This window comes from Fukomys damarensis, unplaced genomic scaffold, assembly GCF_012274545.1.
Source record: "Fukomys damarensis isolate Sample0158 unplaced genomic scaffold, DMR_v1.0_HiC HiC_scaffold_20, whole genome shotgun sequence".
In the NCBI taxonomy this organism is placed as follows: domain Eukaryota; kingdom Metazoa; phylum Chordata; class Mammalia; order Rodentia; family Bathyergidae; genus Fukomys; species Fukomys damarensis.
This window is the reverse complement of record NW_022900932.1, coordinates 25,975,033-25,983,261: the sequence shown is the minus strand read 5'-3', so window position 1 is coordinate 25,983,261 and position 8,229 is coordinate 25,975,033. Positions and strand designations below refer to the sequence as shown.

Genomic DNA, 8,229 nt, shown 5'->3' with positions numbered 1-8,229 from the left:
GGAACAAGACAAGGATGCCCACTATCACCAATCCTCTTCAATATAGTTCTGGAAACATTAGATACAGCAATTAGACAAGAGAAAGAAATTAAAGCAATAAAGACAGGAAAGAAGAAGTTAAACTACCATTATTTGCTGATGATATGATATTCTACATCAAAGACCCAAAAAACTCTACCAAAAGACTTCTAGACTTAATTGACAGATTCAGTAGAGCATCTGGATACAAGGTGAACACCCAAAAATCAATAGCTTTCTTATACACAAATAACAGACTCACTGAGAGAGAAATAAAGGAAAAAATTCCTTTTACAATAGCATCCAAAAAAATGAAGTATCTAGGAATCAATCTAACAAAAGAAACAAAAGATCTCTACACTGAAAACTACAGCACTCTGAAAAAAGAAATCGAAGAGGATATAAAAAAATGGAAAGATATCCCCTGCTCCTGGGTAGGAAGAATCAACATAGTGAAAATGGCCATACTACCGAAACTGCTATATACATTCAATGCAATGCCAATTGAAATTCCAACACTATATTTCACAGAACTAGAAAAAAGAATCCAAAAATTCATTTGGAACCACAAGAGACCTAGAATAGCAAAAGCCATTATAGGCAACAGTCACATGGCACCAGGTGTAACAATTCCCAATTTGAAACTATACTACAAAGCCACTGTGATAAAATCAGCATGGTACTGGCAAAGAAATAGGCCTGAGGATCAATGGAACAGACTGGAAGACACAAAAACAAATGCAGATGTACTCAGCTACCTCATCTTCGACAAAGGAGCTCACCATCCTCAGTGGAGGAAAGATAGCCTCTTTAATAAATGGTGTTGGAAAAACTGGATATCAACCTGCCACAGATTAAAATTAGACCCTTATCTTTCGCCATGCACTAAATTAAAATCCAAATGGATTAAAGATCTAAATATTAAAACAGAAACATTAAACTTGCTGGAAAGTAAGTTAGGCAGAACTCTGGAAGACATTGGTATAGGAAAAGACTTTATGAACAAATCCTCAGTAGCACGGGAACTAGCAGAAAGAATCAACAACTGGGATCTCATCTTACTAAAAAGCTTCTGTACTTCAAAAGAAACCATTAGCAGAACTAAGAGACAATCTACAATGTGGGAAAAAATTTTTACCAGCTGTACCTCAGACAAAGGACTATTATCAAGGATATATAAAGAACTCAAAACAATCAGTCCCCCCAAATATAAAGACCCGATCCAAAAATGGGCATCCGAAATGAACAGACATTTCTCAAAGAAGTAAAAGCAGCAAGTAAATATATGAAAAAATGTTCCACATCACTGATCATTCGAGAGATGCAGATGAAAACAACACTGAGAGTCCACCTCACCCCACAAAGAATGGCTGCTATCAAGAAATCACACAATAACAAATGTTGGCGGGGTTGTGGGGAGAAAGGAACCCTTCTCCATTGTTGGTAGGAGTGCAGACTGGTGCAACCACTATGGAAATCAATATGGCTATACCACAAAGAGCTTGGACTGGAGGTTCCATTTGACCCAGCCATCCCTCTGCTGGGTATCTTTTCAAAAGAACTATAAGAATCATATCACAGAGAAGTATGCACACCCATGTTTATAGTGGCACAGTTTGTAATAGCTAAAACTTGGAAACAGCCTATTTACCCATCAGTTGGAAACTGGATAAGGAAGATGTGGTTTTTCTATGAAATGGAATATTACTCGGCCCTAAAGAATGAGAAAATAGATTCATTCATAGGAAAATGGATACATATTGAGGATATACTCCTAAGTGAAATAAATAAGGCACACATGTGTAAATACTGAATAGTTTCTCTGGTGTGAATAATCTGCAATAATACAGAAAATCCTAATAAGATTACTGACATTGAGAAATGGGAAGGAAGGAGCTAAAAGTGTAGGGAAGGTGTGATGGGCAGGGGAAGGGTAAAAAGGGAAAAAAAAAATGTGAGATAATGAAAAGATGGAAATAAAGTGGTTGTAGATGGGGAAGGGAGGAGGGGGTGAAGGGAGGGCAGGGATAAGGGGAAAAAATGAGAACCTTGTCATGTAGAGGTACAAGATCCCAACAATGAATGTAACTGTACTGTATCCCTAAAATGTACCAATAAACTCAATTAAAGCTGGAAAAAAAAATTTTTTACTATGGAAAATGTATCTTGATCTTGCAGTGATTCAGCTAGATCTCAATTTTAGTTGTACACACTTATACACAGTCAATTAAGAACAACCATGTGTTTTCATAGAGGCAGTAAAACATACATTCTCTTATTCCTTTTTAAGGATGTTTTGGTTGTTTATAGGTTAGTTTAAGCAATTTATTGTTCAAGAACCTAAAGGTTATCCCAAATAATTTTTGGATCTAGTACCTGTGTTTACCACCTTACTACAGAGTGTTAATCAAGTGATGAAGCTACTCCCCCACCCCTTTATGTTAGATCTGTTCAGCATTAAATTCCCCAGCCAGAACAACCAGGTAGTTTGGTGATATTATTTCTGCTAAATGAAGCTCTTGTGCCAAGCTACTTATCAATAAACTACTGCTAAGCTTTATGGATTATGTTTATATCAAGAATGCATGTAGTACTGTACAGGTAACAATATCAAATAGTTTATACTCAATACTGAAAATCTAGTTTTATGTAGAAATTTGAAAACTCAGGGAATAACAGATACTAAACCTCAAAGTTAATTCCTGGTGACTGGTAAATGTTAAAGAAACTGAGTTAAAGAGTTAAAGAGCCTAGTTTTCCCTGAGCTAACCATCATAATTAGAACTTCCTGAGTCAGGGAAACTGAAAAACTGAAAGGGATAGATAGGAATATTTCTGAGTTGGATATAGAAACTGACTAACCAAAAGGGATAGATAGGAATATTTCTGAGTTGGATATAGTCAAGTGTTTGAAACCTAGTACTACAATAGTGCTTTAAAAATGCAGGGTAGTCCAAGTATCTAATCACCACTTAAAAAGCTGAATATGACATTGACTTCAAAGCTTGTTTTAGACATAACACCAGAATGATGATCCATGAAAGAAAAGCTGAGTTGGGCTTCATTCAGATTAAAAACAACTGCTCTGCAAAGACAATGAAAGCAGACTGAAAAAGACATGCCACAGACTAGGAGAAAATCCTTGTGAACCAAGTGTCTAATAAAGGAGCTGTATCTAAAATACAAAATACATACATGAAAACAAGTAAAACAACCCAATAAGAACATAAAGAATCCAGTTTAAAAATTGGCCAAAGACAGAACTGGTGATACAGCTCAGTCACTGCATGCTTGCCTAGCATGTATCAGACTCCAGCACCATGGGGGTAAAATCTGGCAAAAGATCTGAACAGATACCTCACCAAGAAATAAAAATGCAAAATAAACATACTAAACAATGATGTTATCAGATGTCATTAGGGAACTGCAAATTAAAATGACAATGAGCTACACTGTACTAAACACCTACTAGAACAGCTAAAATACCCCACCCAAGCAACCACAGCAAAAAAACCCTGAAAATATCAAATAAGAACACTGAAGCAATAAAGACTTTCATTAACTGCTGGGTAGGGTATGTGTAGGGAGTATAAAGGTAGAGAGTATATGCTTTTAAAATAATTTGGTGCTATTTACTAGAAGTTAAACCAACACTTTTTATCATACAACACAGATCATACCCCCAATGTGGTATTTACCCAAATGATTGTAAACTTACACACACCCAAAAATCTGCACATGAAATGCTTACAGTGGCTGGATATGGTAATATGCACCTATAATGCCAGCAAGCTCTCAGGAGGAAGAAGCAAGAGGACTGCCATGGCTTGAGGTCAGCCTGGGCTACACAAGAGTTCAGAGTCAGTTTGAACTACATCGTAAGATCTTGTGATCTTGTCTCAAAAAAAAAAAAAAAGAAAAAGAAAAAAGAAAAAGCTTACAGCAGCTTTATTCATAATTGCCAAAATACAGGAGGAACCAAAATGTAAAAGGATAAAGACATAGTATATTCACAAAGTGATAAATTATTATGCACTGTAAGTGGAATGAAGCAGCATTTCCAGTTGACAAATGGATCTATAGGTAATGAGATATCGCTTAAAGCTTGTGACAAATCAACAAATGGTGGCAATGAGAAAACTACTGACGAAGTGCAATCAGGGAATGTTCAACTCAATATATGCAAGAATCTGTACTTTAACTAAAAGAATAAATACCTAAAGCAGTACAAATGGAAAACGGGTACCAAGAAAACAGACAATGAGCTTGGGAAAGAGTATTCTTTTAGAGTTTACAATGTAACTAGGGAAGAATGAAGAAGGAAAATGTAAGATAGTGCCATTCATATAGGAAGTTATTTGAATAGCCTGTACCAAGGTAATAACTCCTGACTAAGAGGATATAAAAGCCATTAATAAAATATCGTCATGGAAATGACAGGCAGTAACTCTGAATGCTGACATAAATCAGTAAGAATAAATATTCTGTGCCTTCAGGCTTTGGTAGATACCTGGTTCTCCCAAAACATAAGCAAGAATACTGGTTAATACAAAAAGCCTTAAGTAAAGGAAATAATTTGAGCTCAGAGGCAGATTTGGTATTTAGTAAACCTAACACCTAAAAGTACAAAATCCCTGAATAGGATATAATGGAAATGTTTACCAAAAAAAAAAAAAAAAAAAATCAAGTCTCTCCAGATAGTCCTCCTAACCAACAATCCTCCTATTTTATTCTGATTTTGCTATGCCAGAATGCTACATAAGCTATTCTTCGCCAGTGTGTATTATCTCCAGAAGTTGAGTCCCTGGGGCTCCTTGCAGGTTTCCAGGCCACACCTTCCTCCAGAGTCCGCCAGCAAAAACCAATGATTTGAGTTCGCTCGCCACATTCTGCACAGGGGCCCAACCTGGGCTGACAGCATGAAACATTTTAATCCTATGTAAGAAGCATTCACAACTTCATGAGTTTTCCTCTGCAAACTTCTTGATATATTACAATACATCAAGGTCTTTCTCATTACAAATTGTTTTGCAATCAATAACAGAAGTCAAAAAAGATTAAAGGGAGACAATAAAATACTATTTCTCTTTATTGTCACTCACTGTTTTCTGTTTGCTATGCTGGGGATTGAACCTTGGGGCTCAAGCATCAAGGCAAGTATTTACCACTGGTGCACACCATGAGCACCGCTGTGCCCAAGTTATTTATAGTTCTGATTGAATAATTGAGTGTCCAAGTTTTGTTTGTTAGTTCAAGACACTAGCAAAGTGCAATAAACTAGTTGGCATACAAACAAAAGTTATTTTTCACAGTTCTGAAGGCTGGAATTTTGAGATCAGAGTACAAACATGATTGAGTTTTAGTGTAGGTAAAGTGGGAAGAGTAGGGGAAAGCTAATAAGGGAAAAGAAAAAATATGAGAAAATGGAGAAATGGAAATGTGTTTGTAAAGGGGGAAGGAAGAGGGGTGAAGGGAGGGCAGGGACAAGGGGAAAAAATGAGAACCAAGACCTGTCATGTAAAGGTACAGGATCCCAATAATGAATGTAACTGTACTGTATACCTAAAATGTACCAATAAACTCAATGAGGGAAAAAAAATATGCTTCCTGATTCATAGACATAGTCTTTTCAGATTTCACATGGTAAAAGAGAAAAAGAGCTCTGCAGTCATTTAATATAAGGGCACTATTTTATTCACAAAGGCTCTAATCTAATCTGCCCACCAAAGGCCTCATCTCCCTTATTACAGTACACAGATTATGATTTTAACACAATCAAGGAGGGTGGTGAGCCAAAATTCAGTCTACAGCACTTTCTTTTGTTGCCCAGTCTGGAGTACAGTGGCTATTCACTCTCACTAATGATACTTAAGTGCAGACACTTGGAGGACACAGTGTATGACAGTCCTAAATCCAAGAGATCCTCCTGCCTCAGAACAGAAAAAATTGGGACTAGTGGTACCTAACCCTAACTTCCTAACCATAGCAACTTTCATATCTTCAATTCTTCAATCTTCCTGAACCTTGTCTTCTTCCAGAAATGGTACATATTTTTAAAAAAAAATCTCTTGGTAATCTATTCTAATTGCATATCTATTTTTAAAATTTATACTGAGTATTCCATTTTCAGAATCTATTGATCTTTCAACAATATTGACTGAGAACACTCCTCTACAACTGGAACTACACCCCCCAATTTAATCCAAACGATATTATACATTTGGGCTGGGATTCAGATCAGTGGTGCTGCCACCTGCCTTGCAAGCGCAAGGTCCTGAGTTTGATCCCGGTACCAAAAAAATCCAGTATTATACATCTCTCACCCAAGTGTCTCAACTTCTGCATTCAAGATCTACTTTAAAAGTCTGATTGAAAAAATATCTTATATCTTCTCCCTTTTGCATTTTCTTTCTTTTTTTTTAATGCTTGGAAATTAAATACAGGGCCGTGCACATGCCAGGTAAGAACTCTTAACATTGAACCATATCCCCAGAACAACTAACTGATCTATGAATCTATCTATCAGCACTGAGGAATCAACCCAGGGTCTTCATATTAAGGTATATAACCCCCCTTAATTTTGAGATAGGGTCTCACTAAGTTCCCTCAGTGGGACTCAAACTTATGATCTTCTTGCCAGATACTGAGACCTTTTTTTTTTTCCAATAAATTTTATTTTATCCCATTCCCGCCCTCAAGCTCCCTTCCCTTCCCTATATACAAAAGCTTTGTTTCCATTTTTATTTTCATTTTTTTCTTGTCCTTTCCTTCCTTTTTTCTTTCCCTCCTCCCTTGTTCCCCTTCCCATCTGAACACTTTCCCAACATCCATTATATATTTCAGTCCTTATTTCTGCTTTGTTTCTCACACCAGAGAAACAATGCAGTATTTAAACATGCTTGTCTGATTTATTTCACTTAGGAATATGGTCTCAAGATCCATCTATTTACCTATAAACATATTTCACTTAGGAATATGGTCTCAAGATCCATCTATTTACCTATAAACATGTGAAGCACATCCTTCTTTATTGCAGAGTAGTACTCCATTTTAAAAACCACATCTTATTTTTCCATTTGTCAGTTGATGGGCATTAGGGCTGTTTCCAAGATTTAGCTATTACACAAACTGTGCTGCTATAAACCTGGGTATGTATGTGTGTGTGTATATATACAACTTATGCAAGTCCCTGTCACATACTGAATGGCTATTTGGATAAAGGAGACAAGAATGACACATAATCACAAATACAGACTATATCCTAATATGACAGTGGTCCCAAAATTATTCCAATTGTACACATTATTATAGCACAAATTGATCCCAAGTCTCATTTCCTTTACATAGAAGGAAGAGCCTGTTACTGAGTTCTCTAAGGTCAGCTATCTCTCCATTTTTCTGCCTTGAAAAAGCAAATGTGGAAGTAGAGGTGGAGGAAAAAAACTATGTAATAACAGACAATCTGAAAATAAAAAATTTGAAAACACACAAATCAGTTGATATACAACTGGAAATATTACAAACTCAATGAAAAGAGGAAGCACTGACAGAACAATATACCCATACCATTTAGGTGAGAAATATTGCAATCCAGAAAGTTGAGGGTATAAAACCTTATTTACAAGCTCAAAATGTTTTTTTCTCTAGGTTTATCTTAGGGAAGAGAGCCCAATTTTCTACATAAGAGAAACTAATGACGCCTTTCCACAACAGGCACAAGGGGGCACTAGAGCACAAAGTAATATATTAAGTATATGACCCACCCCCCACCAAGGACTTTGGCTGGGAGAAGAGAAAGGGAGGAAGAGGAAAAAAGAGACGGGGATAGGAAGAAAGAAAGAAAAAGAAAAGAATTGGTTGGTATACATACTATATCTAAATTTCAAATATTTACACTTTCAGTTAAAGGATTTTACAGGATTGTATTTAAATGTATATATTTTCAATTACACCGAATTGTAACAAATTCAAGAAATAAATATTTGGGCCAGGGATTTAACTCAGTGGTTCAATTGTCTGCCTCACAAGTGCAAGGTTCCAAGTTTGATCCCTGGGAAGGAAGGAAGGAAGGAGAGAGAGGGAGGGAGGGAAGGAAGCAAGCTGGGACTGTAGCTCAGTGAATGCTCTGAGCTTAATTAATCCTCTATATAACATAAGTAAATAAATAATAGATAAATATAAAAATAAATTTCTCTCGTTTTATGATATTTT

General features: G+C 36.3%; 1 protein-coding gene and 1 pseudogene across 3 annotated transcripts in view; both read right to left on the bottom strand.

Annotated features, from left to right (window-relative positions):
• Jmjd1c (jumonji domain containing 1C) overlaps positions 1–8,229 on the bottom strand; it is a 220,356-nt gene that overhangs the window by 173,130 nt on the left and 38,997 nt on the right. The gene's annotated exons all lie outside the window — the stretch shown is intronic.
• Positions 3,971–4,906, bottom strand: LOC117287064 (annotated as a pseudogene).